Below are 15,959 nucleotides of genomic sequence, written 5' to 3'. Positions count from 1 at the left end.
CCGTGCCAGACGGCCCTTGCTGTGGCTGGGTGGCGCCCGTGAGGAGAGCCCCTGATCGGAGTGGGTGGTATCAGGGCGGACGCTATGCAGATGAAACGCATAAGGGTCCAAACCTCTGGCCGCTCTTCTGCGGCCGTCTCTCTGCGTGGTACTGATTCCTCAAGTGCTGCTTCTCTTGCCCCTTCGGCCTTCCCTTCCGTGGCTACCCCGTGGGAGGAGGGTCAGGCCCGTCGTCTAGGGGCAAAACCTTTCCCCCGTTATCTAGTTTGCACCAGGACTGATGGAGATACTTTCACCAGTGTCAAACCTTTATTCTTTGTGGAACACATTGAAGACAAATTCGGCGAAGTGGACTCCCTGAGCAAGATGCGGTCGGGTTCGTTACTGATAAAAACTGCTTCGGCTGCCCAATCTGCGGCCCTTCGTGCCTGTACCCATCTTGGCACAATTCCCGTGTCCATTACCCCTCACCAGTCTCTAAATATGGTACAAGGTGTGATTTTTCACAGAGACCTCATCCTTCAAACTGATGAGGAACTTCGGGACAATCTCGGACGGCGGGGTGTTCACTTTGTTCGGCGTGTTCAGAAGGGTCCTAAAGATAATCGTATTGATACTGGTGCCTTTATCCTGGCCTTTGAAGGGGATACCCTTCCTGAGAAAGTTAAGATTATGGTCTATCGCTGTGATGTGAAGCCGTACATCCCACCTCCTATGCGGTGTTTTAAGTGCTTGCGTTTTGGCCACATGTCTTCTCGCTGTACCCAGGACCCTCTCTGTGGTGACTGTGGACGTCCACTCCATGAGGGGAGTCCCTGTGTTCCCCCTCCTGTATGTGTAAATTGTCATGGTAGTCATTCTCCACGTTCAGCAGATTGCCCAGTCTATAAGAAAGAAAAAAAGATACAGGAGTATAAGTCTCTTGATCGTTTAAGCTACACAGAGGCCCGTAAGAAATATGCACGATTGCACCCTGTGTCCATGACATCTAGTTACGCCTTGGTTACATCTTCATCCCTTCCTCCCCCTTCCTTACCCCCGTCCCGGACCCCTCTCCTTCCCCCCTCCCCTGCGGCTCCCACACCTTCTCCTCTGGGCGCCGCTCCCCCTCCCCAGCCGGAGAAGTGTCCCACTCCTTCGGCGTCTGCCGGTCAAGGGCGCCTCTCCCGGGATGCCCCTTCCCGGCACCTTCCAGGTCAAAGGTCTGCTGCAGCGCGGCGACCGCGAGAGCCGCGGTCTATCGGCCCCCAGGTCGCCCGGTCTCTTTCTGTTCCTGATCTTGCTGCAGCTGGCTCCATTATGCCACACAGCCCTCCTCGATCTCAGCCTGAAAAGAAGAAGAAACATAAGTCCCGGGACAAAGAGCCTCTGGTGTCACCGGAGGTCCCTTCCCCGGCTTCACAACCGGATTCTGACCTGTCGTTTATGGATGTCGCCCCCTCCTTGTCGGTGACAGGTGGGGACCCGGCGGTATGACTGGATTTAACGTGTTCAGCCCTCATTTAAACCATCGTTCTGTGGTTCTCCAATGGAATTGTAATGGCTACTATCGTCACCTTCCGGAATTGAAATCCCTTCTTTCGTCCTACTCAGCAGCTTGTGTGGTTCTCCAGGAATCTCATTTTACTGATGCTCACTCACCGACCCTCCGTGGGTTCCGTGTTTTCTGTCGAAATCGGGTCGGACCCTTGCGGGCTTCTGGTGGCGTTTGTACGTTGGTCCGTACAGACATTGCTAGCACGTGGATTCCTCTCCAAACTACATTGGAAGCAGTTGCTGTTAGGGTCCACTTAGACTCTGCAGTCACAGTATGCAATCTTTATCTCCCTCCTGACAGGACTCTTACACCTGCTGCCTTAACCACCCTTCTTCAGCAACTTCCTCCTCCCTTCCTCCTCCTTGGGGATTTTAATGCTCATCATCCTTTGTGGGGCAGTGCCTTTCCATCTAGACGAGGTCTTCTTATCGACCAATTTATTGCAGACCACGACCTGTGCCTTCTTAATGATGGCTCCCCTACTCATTTCAGTGCTGGTCATGGTACCTTTTCTGCCATTGATGTTTCTCTTTCTTCTCCCTCTCTCCTCCCTTCATTACACTGGTCGCCACACGACGACCTTTGTGATAGTGACCATTTCCCGTTGATTATCACGCTCCCTTCCCGCTCCCCGATGGAGAGGTTACCTCGTTGGTCTTTCCACCGCGCCGATTGGCCTCTATATACTGCACAGGTCGAGTTTTCTCCCTCTTTGTCGGGTTGTATTGATGACGTCCTACGTGACGTGTCTGACGCGATTGTTCGCGCTGCTAACCTTGCTGTCCCGCGCTCATCTGGACAATTTCGTCGTCGGCAAGTCCCGTGGTGGAGTACGGCCATTGCCATTGCCATCCGTGATCGCCGTCGAGCTTTGCAACACTTTAAGAGGCACCCATCTGTAGCCAGCCTTTCTACCTTTAAGCGCCTTCGCGCTAAAGCCCGTTATTTAATCAAACAGAGCAAGCGGATATGTTGGGAACGATTCGTTTCTTCCCTTGGTTCCACTGTCCCTCTGTCACGGGTATGGGCTACACTTCGCTCTCTCCAAGGTTGCCATCGGCAGTCCACCCTCCCAGGCCTTCACCTCCCAGATGGCATTTGTACGGACCCATTAGTTCTCGCAGAACATCTTGCGACCCATTTTGCAGTGGCATCAGCGTCGGCCTCCTATCCAGCTGCTTTCCTTCATCAAAAACAGCAGGCTGAAGCTGTCACCTTATGTTTCACCACTTGTGAGTCAGAATCTTACAACGAACCTTTCACTGAATGGGAACTTCTTTCTGCCCTATTTGCTTCTCATGATACAGCTCCTGGCCCAGATTCCATTCATAACCAGCTGCTTCAACATCTCAGTGCTCCACAACGGCACCATCTTCTTCGGGTGTTTAACCGTATCTGGCTCCAGGGTGATTTCCCTTCTCAGTGGAGGGATAGCATTGTGGTTCCTGTCCTTAAGCCTGGTCAGAACCCCCTATCTGTTGACAGCTATCGGCCAATTAGTTTGACCAATGTTGGTTGTAAGTTACTTGAACGGCTGGTAGCCCGTCGGCTCACTTGGGTCCTCGAATCTCGGGATCTATTGTCCCCTTACCAGTGTGGCTTTCGAGAGGGACGATCTCCAATCGATCATTTGCTTCGCTTAGAATCCGCAGTTCGGCAGGCTTTTTCCCAGCGCCGCCATTTGGTTGCAGTGTTTTTTGACCTTCGCAAGGCCTATGACACGGCCTGGCGCCATCACATCTTACTAACCCTTCATCAGTGGGGTCTTCGGGGCCCACTCCCGATTTTTATCCGCCAGTTCCTGATCCATCGGTCATTCAGAGTTCGAGTTGGTACTGCTTTTAGTTCTCCACGGACCCAGGAGACGGGCATCCCACAGGGTTCTGTCTTGAGTGTCCTTCTTTTCCTCATTGCTATCGATGGACTTGTGGCCTCTGTCGGTCCCTTGGTCGCCCCTGCCCTGTATGTGGATGATTTCTGCATTTGGGTTAGTTCCTCCTCGATGCCATCTGCAGAACGGCAGCTCCAGGTGGCTATACGGCGTGCCTCTGCATGGACCCTCTCCCACGGGTTTCAATTCTCTCCTTTAAAATCGCGGGTGGTCCACTTCTGTCGCCGTACTACGGTCCACCCTGATCCAGAGCTCTATCTCGCTGCACAAAGATTGCCTGTGGTTCCACAGTTTCGTTTCCTAGGTCTTCTTTTCGACAACAAGCTCACTTGGCTGCCCCATATCAGACTCCTGAAGGTAGGATGTTTCCGTAAACTCAATGTCCTTCGCTTCCTTGCCCACTCCTCCTGGGGTGCGGACCGTTCCCTCCTCCTCCGTCTTTATCGTGCTCTAGTTCTGTCACGTTTGGACTATGGTTGTCAAGTTTATGGTTCAGCTGCTCCTTCCACACTGCACGTGCTGGATCCAGTCCACCATCGTGGTATCCGTTTGGCCACCGGTGCCTTCCCTACTAGCCCTGTTGATAGTCTCCTGGTTGAAGCTGGGATCCCCCCCCTTTCTGTTCGGCGGTCCCAGCTTCTGGTGTCTTATGCCCTTACTATCCGTTCTTCTCCCGCTCATCCTTCCTATTCTATCCTATTCCCAGACAATGGACGTCGCCCGCCTGACTCCCGCCCTCGGGCGGGTTTACCGGTTGGGCTGCGCCTTGCGTCTCTTACCCGTGATTTTCGGCTTCCTTCTTTGTCCTGTCTTCCTCGCTCCCTCCCTTCCACCCCTCCTTGGTTAGTTCCTCGGCCTCGAATTCGGATGGATCTCCGCCGCGGTCCGAAAGATTCCATCCCCCCGGTGGTGTTCCGTTCCTTTTTCCGCCAAATTTTATGGGAGTTTCGGGATGCTGTTGTTTTTTACACTGATGGCTCTAAATCTGCTGATCATGTTGGGTATGCCTTCACGTCCTTTGTTGGAACGGAAAATCATCTACTGCCACCCTCATGTGGGGTGTTTACTGCGGAATTGATGGCAATTTCCCGGGCCCTTACCTTTATTAAACAATCCCAACACAACCGCGTTTTGTTATGTACGGACTCGATGAGTGGCCTTCTTGCTATTGACCGGTGTTTTTCGCGCCATCCCTTGGTCTCTGCCATCCATGACCATCTCGCTGATCTTCACCGTGCTGCTTGTTCCATTGACTTCCTATGGGTCCCGGGCCATGTGGGTATCCCGGGTAATGAGCTCGCTGATCGTTTGGCTGGGGGAGCAGTTACTTACCCCCCGTTTTCTGTAACCCCTCCTGCAGCGGATTTACGGCTTCACATCAAATCCCACTTTGCACAGTCATGGGCCAATTCTTGGGAGGCTACTCCACTGTCTAATAAACTTCGTGCCATTAAGGTGAATACAGGCCCATGGCGTTCTTCCTTTAGCCTCTCCCGCAAGGACTCGACCACACTGTGTCGTCTCCGCATTGGCCATACCAGGCTGACCCATGGTTTCCTTTTGCGTGATGAGCCACCCCCGCTATGTGGTTGTGGAGCCTTCCAGTCAGTGGCCCACATTTTGGTTGAATGCCCCCTTCTTTTGGCTCTGCGTGCTAAGTACAGACTCCCCCACACTTTACCTCTGATGTTGGCTGACGATTCCCGGATGGTCTCTCTGGTTCTAGGTTTCCTCCGGGAGAGTGGTTTTTATTCTCAGTTTTAAAGTGTTTAATCTCCCTCTGGTGTTGGGGCAGGGCGGTGAGTGTTTGGGTGTCTCCCACTGTAGGCAGTGTTCAGAGATTCCCGATTCACCTCCCTGACCGGAATCCTCTTTTCTTTCCCTTTTACTCTGTTTTTACCCCTTCTTTTTAAGGCTTGGTTAGTTTTTCTATTCCCATACGTACTTTCTGCATTATAGCAGTTGTACCTTTTAAGTCACAGGTGGTCTTGCCTATGCTGTTTCAGCATAGTGTTGGGTTCGTTCTCTTGCCAACTTCCCTTCTTTGTTTTTACTAATGACAACGTGACTGCCCTTTTACGTTTCCCCTTTATCCGTTTTATTTTTCTGACTATACTGAGATGTCCCGTTAGCAGAATGGAGTCTATTTGAAACAAGGGACTGATGACCTTGCTGTTTGGTCCCTTTAACCTCAAACAACCAACCAACCAACGAACCCAGGAAGCCGCTGAAGACGATGCAATGCTGCTAGCTTAGGCACTCGGGTCGGTCGTCTGCTGTCATAGGAAATTAACGCCAAATTTCGTCGCACTGTCGTAATGGATACGTTCGTTGTGAGTTCCACGTTGATTTCTGCGGTTATTTCACGCAGTGCTGCTTATCTGTTGGAACTGCTCTGGTAGTTAAGTGAAGGCTGTCGGCCACTGCGTTGTCCGTGGTGAAAGGTAAAGCCTGAAATTTGGTATTCTCGGCACACTCTTGACACTGTGGATCTCGGGATATTGAATTCCCTGACAATTTCCGAAACGGAGTGTTCCATGCGTCTAGCTACAACTACCGCTCCGCGTTCAGAGTAACAAATTCCCGTTGTGAGGCCATAATCACGTCTGAAACGTTTTTACGTGTATTACCTGAGGATAAATGGCAGTTTCGCCAATCCACTGTCCTTTTGTACCTTGCGTACGCGATACTATCGCCGTCTGCATATATGCATACCGCTATCCCGCGAGTTTTGTCGCCATAGAGTATATAGTCTGTCACGGGGAATTGTAGTACATTCCTAGAATCATTATTTAAAGTAGTTATTACAAATAAACAAAACAGTTTCGGAACTATTTTTTGTAAGATAATTAAAACTTTGACTACGACTCTTCCTTTTGGATTGTCGAGTGACACTATTAGACCACCTTTTAGACAAAGTCATTGGTAAAGTAACCCTGTAAGTTATCCAACGAGCAGTCTTTGCGCGTTTCCCTTGTTGTTCTTTTGCTTCACGCAAAGCGGTTTGTCAGAGAAGTAAAAATAAATTATCGACGCTTTTTGGGCAGAAGTGCCGCTGTTTGACTATCCGAACAGATAAAATAATACTTCTGTCCATACTTAAATTTAGAGTATGAGATATTTTACTTGAGTGAGGGGACATACCAAGTCACCGCCAAATACGGAGCCTGTTGGCCGAGGACTTTATTTAGGGGTTTCTTACACCTAGAGAAGCTGTGCCTTCAATACGGCTGACGAATATCTCTGGTGTCATAAGCATGATAACAGCAACATAGTGCATAACTGCTTTTGGCTCTTCCAGACAATGAAATCATATGTGACGGACAATTACAACTGTGTCGAGACCGGTCGACATGACATAGTGCAACCATTCGCGGTCTACGTAACACAGTGGACACGCATTCAGCGGCCAGATCCGTTGTGATGAATCCGTGCAAACGACAATAACGGCTTGGATCCGCTCCACTCAATAGGAACCGGACTGCCGATATGTTTTCCAAGTCACATTTACTGCTTTAATGGACTGAGGGATGTCAGTGCTTTCGTCGAAAGACATCTGGACAACAAACACTGTGTTGGCATTGCTGGAAGGCGGTGATGAGGAATACATGTTTTGTAATATTGTATACGACCATTGCTCCACGTGAAGGCGTATTTCAGAGTTCTGATTATGAACCTATCATGGTAAATTCTTAAACGAGCACATGTAGAGGATGTGATTTTTCAGGAATGTAATGTTTCTACAATCAAGACGCGAAAGTACTTGTATTTCCCTGTACCCTAGATTCCCCAAATTTGAAACCAGTAAGAATATTATGGAAATACTTAGTTCGTGGCGTTCGTTGTCTGAATCTTCACCATGCACCCGTTAATAACTATCAGGGCCAATGTATACAGTGAAAACCTTTCTTTTAGGATTTGAGATGTGTCGCTCTCGTTTCTCGTTTCTTTTGCAAGCCTATTGTTAATTATTATCACCATCGTCGTCGTCGTCATCGGCACGGAAATTCTCCGTGAGTCTTGGCGTTCTGTTGAAGATAATTCCTTTCCTTCCTGTTTAGTGCCGAACACCTCCAGTTATGAATTACAATTTTCCTTATATTCCCTGTGGCCAGATTGCTCCCACTTTAGCTGTGGTCTTTCGACCGCCCATTTCCTTCAAGTGCTGAATCATTCTGTCGTTAGTTATCAGTACATCTATATTACTTTGTAAAGACATTGTTTAACGTTGTCACCATAAACCCTGAAAAGTTCTGGGACTAATTTACTTCAAATTTTTATACGATGCTCTAAAAACCATTGGAACATTCATAGTCTATATATTTTATATTTGTGTGTGTCCAAAAGTTTATCACATTAACATGTAAAAATTTAAAGTAAAACAGTTGATACTTTTTGAGATTTTTGCTAACGATGTTTCCTCTTCATATAATACATACATATTTATGTCCGTCCGAATGTACATTAAAATATTGTGAGAAAATCTAAAGTAAATCGGCCAAGAACTTTTCTAGATCTTTAGTAATAACACAGATCGCTTCGAAATTTTGACACAACGTTACATTCGAATACGCACATGTTTTTATACACGTATCTATGTTTTGAAATACCGTATATACATGAAATTGTGACGTTTGGGCAAATGTTAGTACCAAAAATCTCGGAAAGTACTTGGCCAATTTACTTAAATTTTTTACGCGCTCCGATTGGTCTAAGGCGCTGCAGTCATGGACTGTGCGGCTGGTCCCCGCGGAGGCTCGAGTCCCCCCTCGGGCGTGTGCGTGTGTGTTTGTTTGTTCGTCCTTAGGATAATTTAGGTTAAGTAGCGTGTAAACTTAGGGACTAATAACCTTAGCAGTTAAATCCCATAAGATTTCACACACATTTGAACATTTTTTTACTGGCTACTCTAATAATAAACATTCAGATGGTCACGGTTATTTCTTTCAGCAACAATGTAGAGGATTTCTGTTAAAATCAGCTGCGAAAACGAAAATGCTATGCCGTTCTGCGAAAAGGTGCGGTTTCATTTCCTTTCTCGCAGTCACTTTAACTACGATAGCAGAATATTTAGACCGTTTGATAATTCATTTACAATGACCTTACATAATAATTGTTTACACAATGATAAAATGTTATGTTGACCGAGACTCGAACTCGGGACCTTAGCCTTTCGCCGCAAGTGCTCTACCATCTGAGCTACCGAAGCACGACTCACGCCCGGTACTCACAGCTTTACTTCTGTCAGTATCTCGCCTCCTACCTTCCAAACTTTACAGAAGCTCTCCTGCGAAAGGCAAAGGTCCCGAGTTCGAGTCTCGGTCGGGCACACAGTTTTAATCTGCCAGGAAGTTTCATATCAGCGCACACTCCGCTGCAGAGTGAAAATCTCATTTTGGAAATGTTTTGTTATTTTTCTCGCAGTCAGTAGTAACAGTAAACAGAAAAGTTGTAATTATGGGCAACTTCGTAATCCTTCCCATATGTGGATTAAATCTATGCGAATAGAAAAGTTGTATGTGTGAGCAACGTCATGGTCCTACCTGTATGCCCTCGTCCTTACAGATCTCTCTCTCTCTCTCTCTCTCTCTCTCTCTCTCTCTCTCTCTCTCTCACACACACACACACACACACACACACACACACCGCGCTTACCAATGATTCCAACCGATTTAGCCATTCATTCTAAACGACTTCAATAACAAGACTCAATGTCAGAGAGACGGGGGAGAAGAGAAGACGGATGGGGGGGGGGGGGGAGACCTAAGGGAGAATTGAGGACGAGGAGGTGAACAGGGAGAGGGAGGGGAGAGGAGGTGGACGGGGAAGGGAGGGAGGAGGAGGTGGAGATTTTAGGACGTATGTCCAATTACTTCACATATTTAGCAACTGCGGAACATTGCAGAGTTCGGTAGTATAAATTAGACAATTCATACATAGTTCAGTCTGCTCCTCTAGACACTATTTTTTTCCACTGGTCCAAGAACTTTCCTCGAGATGTTTCTTTAAAACATGGGAAGTTGGTGTTAATCGAATTTAGTTAGTGCCCTGGTTTCACTACTGTATTTTAGTACTGGCCTCGCTAAAAAATTATTTTCGAGATGTATTCTGAGGCCATGGTAGCACTTGGCGGACAATATTCGTTTCTGGATTTCAGATCTGACGTCGTTCTTAGTGTTTGCTTCTGATCCAAGCAAGAAAAACTGCACAGGACCTCGAACTTACATGAACAAATTTCTTTGACCGGTGGTTTGTTAGAGTAATCTTTCTAACCTACAGGGCTACACTTAGTTTTTCTATTATTTGGCTGTAGGTTCATCTTGCTAGCAGCTCTTCCAAGACTTCTAGAGACTTCTTTCAAGGTGGGGATAGGTAGGCAGGGAGGAGGAACTTATGAGTAATCACTAACTCTTCTATTGCAGTGTACCTCTCTTTTCTGTTAATACTGTCGTTGGATGATCTGCAGTCTATAAAGAGGTGATATGTATCAATTTCTTACATTTTTCCAGTTTCTACCGCATCGCGACAGTCTGATAGACAGCATACGTCCTTGAAGAAACATGACCTATGTGGTCACTTTCATCATGTCTTTATTATCTTTCTGTCTTTATCGAATTCGGTCCAGTGTTCACTCATACACACGTGTTGAAGGACCTGCTACATGATTGTTGTTACGAACGGACTCAGTTTTTTTTAGCAACACGTAGTATAAAACCATATCCTATGTTGTTTCGAACACGACTGTAGCATAATTCTTGTAACTTACTGAGGCGAATGGACTTCTTCGAGCATTGTATAATAAATGGACGTTAAATCGTCAAAAAGAAAAAAAACGCAATTTGGAAAATTAGTCTTAAGTTTCCTACATCTTGTAGTCTGCTGAGAACCGAATTGTATTCAAGTGAAATGACTTTCGTTATGACAAGCACATTTGAGAAATGACAATCTCCTTTTCTTTTACCGACACCTGAATGCTAGACACTCTTGATGACCTGGGCATGCAGGTATTACATTGTTACATTGAGCTATCGTTAATGAATTTATACTGTAAAACTCGTCCACGTAAGCAATGGAGCCTCTCTGCGCTCTCTTAAGTGAGTGTGATAATGCATAAGTGGAGAACGTACCTATTCCGCAGCAGCCCAAACGACTTTAACGAAGGTTGTCTCTTCGATCTCACAAAAAGTCATAGTGTGGTTTCTTCTAACAATATACACTCTGCCGCATTCGTTTCGTATGTCCACCTGCGGACAAACTAAATTTCTAAAGTTTTTGGTGTGGATTAACTCTACTGTAGACTTCAATCGACCTGTAAGAGGATTTCAAGTAGCAAAGTTGCGGTACACGTCCGGATCATCGCGCTTTTTAGTTACCGGAATCTCTGTGAATCATAATAGTCAAACATTTTCCGTTCGTGTCTTCACACAGAAATACTTTGACTATAAGCGAAAATAAGTGGGAGGGGCATCCATACGTCACAGTATGGCTGATGCATATATTTGAGTGCTACCAAATTTGACTGGGAGAGGAGGAGGGGGTAGGTAAGTTGATAACTTAGATTCCCTGATTGAGTGAGCAGAGGCTCCGTGTTACACGGCATCAAACGGCGCGCCAGCAGCGCAGAAGGTGCGCCTACGCAGCCTCGCCGTTAACTCAATTGCCGAACCCTCGCCAACTAGCAGCCGCCACTAGGGCTTAGCAGTACGCCACTCCTCAAGCTCAGTCTGGCAGCCCTCTCAAGGCTCGGAAACCGCGTCGGATGAAAACGACATCGCCGGCGCTTAGAGCTCTGTAATATGAGGAAACAACCAGCTGATTTTTGCCGAGTGCAACTCTCACTCAGTAGGAATGTCTAGGAGCTACCACTGAGATGCGCAAACAGGATTTTTCAGTCGACATACATGCCTTCCAGGTCACGTGAATACTTAGCTGTGAAAAGCAACTGTTCCTCCTTCATACTTCGATTCGCAACATAACACTAATTACTAAACATTGCTATTACTAATGAAGGCATTTTAATAGCAAGGCAAATAAGCGTGATACTGAAAATGCGTTACGCAAGTCACTTTAGTATTCCAGTATGACGACGACATACGCGGTACGTTATGCTGACTCCGTAGATACTCCTACAATTCCTAAGCAACGAACATTTACAGTAGTGAAACAAATTTACTCTAAGCGTCCTCTTTGTTTTTTAAAGAACATTCTTGAATGCACTCAAAAACTAATGTTAGTCGCGAACACTGTGTTTATTAATTTTATAATGCTTTACGTGTTTCGCCCTTTCGTTCAAAAATCTGTAACACAATCTTAGATAAAAAGAAAATGAATGTGACAAACATGGATACGAAGGATATGATCTACATTATTTGACGAATTTGAGTGCTTTACAAAATGCCCGCAATATCTCACAAGCCATTTATGCATTCTGCTGAACCTTCTTGAACATGTCTTCATCGGTTTATACACAAAGAACCCTATTGGAGAAGAAAGAAGCATATTAAATATGCATGTATTTAGGCACTGCGTGGAAAAATCGTATTCCAAACTTTATTCATCCCGAAAATCTTACTATAAGACGACTAAAAGGTATCCAAGCAGATCAAACAGGTAGTGGAACTGAGTCACAGAATTTATTATTACTGAGGTTAATGATATCAGCAGGATAGGCACCATTCATACTATTAAAATCCAAATGAATAAATACAAAGATCTCAAGAAACACTTCCACCTTGTGTTTGTTGATCTCAAAAAGCCAAGACAATGTCAAGAAAGCTTCAGTGGCAGGATCGCAAATCAGTGTCTCCCAGACTTGTCCAGGTCGCTATGGAAACGTAAAGACATAAGTTGTATGCCGTACAGGCATCAGCGAAAAATTAGAGGTGAAAGTCGGGGGGAGGGGGGGGGGGGGTTTCCATCGAAGTTCATAGGCTATGCGAAAATGCCATTTAAAGTCAAAGGAAATAAATGTAAACGGGCGAGAAGCCCAGCTCTAATGTACACTTCTGAATGAATGTTGGGCCATGTGCATATCAGATGAACAGAAGCTTCAAATTACAGAGACAAGGATGCTACGCTGTTCTGCCAGACTGATCCTAAGATACAGAGTAAGAAACAACCACATCTGAGGCTCTTTTAAAGCAGGAAACGTTTCGGAAAGCATCCAAGACAATCGCCTACGCTGGTAGGCGCATGTAATGCGCGGTGAATCTACGCATATTACATTCTTGACATAAAAAAACGAAAAGAGGCTCCGGAAGACAGCGAATGTAGGAATGTGATTAGGACTCTAATGCCCGAGCTGAGAGAGACTGGACTCCACCCTGAAGTAACGCATTATTTCCAGTGTGATGTAAGAGCAGACACAATAAGAGCATCGACGCATACACAAAATCCTTTGTGGACCCACACGGAAAAGACCAAATATCCATTGGTGAAGTGGTGCATACTGAGATACATTTCGTCCAACCCAGCGCAGACAATTCTTGCTTCGAAAAATTCCCTCACTGGAAAACGCCACTGCGGTTGAGGTGTCTTCTTGAAAAAATGAAACATTCATTGCCTTTCTGTAGTGGCAGAAAGGTCCATCTGAAGGTATGGATGTTCGGAAACAGTATCCACCTTGAAGGAACTTTTTCCGCGCAATAGCTTACAAATACAATAAAGGGACCTTCTGTCTTGTTCCACTGCAGCACTGGAGCGTTGTTTTCGCTGGAAACCCAACTCAACGAAAAATTTTCATTCACTTCATACCTTTCACTACCTACTATTGAAATACTGTTACTTCACCAGTGTCTTGAAGCGTGCAGACACACCCCAGCGTTTCCCGCTACATGAGCTTCTCTTCTTTTTTTAAAAAAAATAGTCACAAAAACTTGAACGCTCAGCGCAGCAAAATCACTCGGTTTGTTATAACAGTTCGCGTTCGAGGCACAGTTTCAGTAGCGGGCTTGCCGTGTGAAGTAAATCTGCGTTACTCCAATCTTACACGCTCTACTGAAGTTAAAGAACATCAGATGGAACTTGGAAGGCACCCTCGTTTTACCTGTCGGTGACAAGTCGCTGAAGTTGTGAAGCTACAGTTTTGTAATAGTCTGTTACGGAGTTCATCATTTGACAGTCACATCTTCAGGTTTGCAAGAGCTACAAGTCGTCAGGTGGCCTAGAAGCCGCGTGAAAAGACTCGGAGCACGCCTCCATAACGTGGGGTATCAGAGATAACAGAATAGTGAATAGTTGTCTAATCTCATGGGATGAGTTGAGCCTACCGAACCCGGACATGGCCTTTACTGTCGTGGTCGTCGTGGTCGTCGTCGTTGTTGTTGTTGTTGTTGTTGTTGTTGCGGATGACATCACACGTGCGCAACAGATCGAACAGAACAGTGACACTATTTAGTTTGATTCTATACTGTTTTGGGATGCAGCTCACGGTAACAAACTGATTTGTAGTGTATCCCGACGGCTAGGTAAGGTTAAAAGTTCACAGTATGGCTGACAGTTGGTGAAGCCAACACATGTCACGAGAATAACTATAATTCTTGTTATGACACTGTTTTACGCATGCTGGAATCGATGAGGGGTTTCGTCCGCCATTTTGATGGTGCCATGTGATCACAGCAGATGGATGGTATCAGCAGGTTGTATATTTCCTTTCGAAGTTGTCTTCACTGTTGGTCAGCGAAGGGAAGCACCAGCTGCTTGCAGACATTCTATATATGTTCATAGTATGCAATAAATACCACTATCTAAAAACAAGAAAAGGTGCTGAGAACCACAAGCGCCCAGAGAACAGAAGACAAGTTCTGAGAGAAACGAATGTTTCTGGAGATGAAATTTATAGTCGAACCTCCAGTGTCATAGATCTGAATTGTTTGTTAACAGAGTCTCAACATCCTATAATTCCTATGAAAAAATAATCTACCCAATTTGTTACAGAAAAGTAAAATTTAAGATTTTATTTATTCTTAATGTTAAGTCATAAAATATCCATTTATGGGCTAGTGACACTATCTTCTGACTGTTGTAAAATTCGCAATTAGCGAGAAACTGGAATCAGAACTTTAAGAACAGATACTAAATTCTCTCTCTCTCTCTCTCTCTCTCTCTCTCTCTCTCTCTCTCTCTCATATGACCCATTCCAACACTTCGTGGTCCTCGTTATCAGCATTTCCATTAAGCACATTCTGTGGCTGGAGGTTCAGATAAAACTGCTTATATACCTCCGATTATGAAGTAATACTAATATGTATACCGACTACCCAAAACATTATGACCTCTGTCCCCGCAACGTTCGATGCTGCCTGGTGGCATTGCGGGCACACGACGGAGCAGACACGGACGGGGGATCATCCTAGGAATGGGGAAATCCATTGAGATAAGCAAAGAGCAGATTACCTGCGTTTGCACGGATCCCGTGGCGGTAATCGAAGACCTGCTGACAGCTGCGAATCACCTGCATCCCTTCACGCTTGATGTCTTCGCCGACGGCGATGTTATCCTTCGGCAGTATAATTGCCCGTGTCTTGGAGCCAGAACGTGGTACAGTGGTTTGAGGAGCATTATAGGCAGTGATGTTTCGGCGACCATATTCGCCTGATGTAAATCGTATGGAACCCATCTTGGTCGCTATCGGGCCCCATTACAGCGTACTCAAATCAGCGGCTCGTTATTTACGCGAATTACATGACGTCTGAGTATACATTTAATGCCACATACACCACAAACCTACCAACAAACTGTCGGACCCCTGATACGTAGAATCGGTCGTGATTGTCCGCGTTCGGAGCGAAATACAAGCCGTGTAGCAGGCAGTCATAATATTTTGGCCCATCAGTGTACGAGAAGAACGCACTAAATTACGTTGTCAACCCTAGATAACAATCGGGCAGCGTAGAGCAATATTATTATGCTTCGTGCTTTGGGCCGATAGGGAATAGACAAAACTCGTTCACCATAAGATCAATAGACGTCAGAAGCAAGCTTGCATACATGACAGAATTCCAAAATCGATGACGGTGTGCTTTAGGCTCTTGTGGTTCTCAGCACGTCAAGTGCGCTGCTCAGTGTTCAAAAAAGTCACAGATTGGTTTTATCTTAGAGTAATTCATAGCTTCTTGAAGGGGTCCGTTGCCGAATGTATAGGCCATTGCATTCATTTGCATGCCGGGGACCACCTCAACAACTCCATCCTTGTGCCTGTATCCAGGATATCTGGGACCAGTTACACGACAAATGAAATGATAAAATGATCGTATGGCATTGTTGGCCGGGAGGCCCCATTCGGGGGAGTTCGGCCGCCGTATTGCAAGTCCTTTTTAGTTGACGCCACTTCGGCGACTTGCGAGTCAATGATGATGGTGATGGACACACAACACCCAGTCTCCTGCGGAGAATCGAACCCGGGCCCCCTGCGTAGTAGGCGGTAACGCTACCGCTACGCTACGGGGGCGGATAGTTACACAATTGTGAACTAACTTGCCTCAGGAGAGGATACAACGGTTCTATGATACCGTTCTCAGTCGAATCCGTACA

At 46.1% G+C, this 15,959-nt stretch overlaps 1 protein-coding gene across 2 annotated transcripts in view; it reads left to right on the top strand.

The window, feature by feature from the left end:
• The window catches only part of LOC124612637 (ecotropic viral integration site 5 ortholog), a 174,657-nt gene that overhangs the window by 93,216 nt on the left and 65,482 nt on the right, over nt 1–15,959 (top strand). The window lies entirely within an intron of this gene.

Source organism: Schistocerca americana, chromosome 1, assembly GCF_021461395.2.
Source record: "Schistocerca americana isolate TAMUIC-IGC-003095 chromosome 1, iqSchAmer2.1, whole genome shotgun sequence".
In the NCBI taxonomy this organism is placed as follows: Eukaryota; Metazoa; Arthropoda; class Insecta; order Orthoptera; family Acrididae; genus Schistocerca; species Schistocerca americana.
The sequence above is the reverse complement of the archived record's forward strand: the minus strand, read 5'-3'. Positions and strand labels throughout refer to the sequence as shown.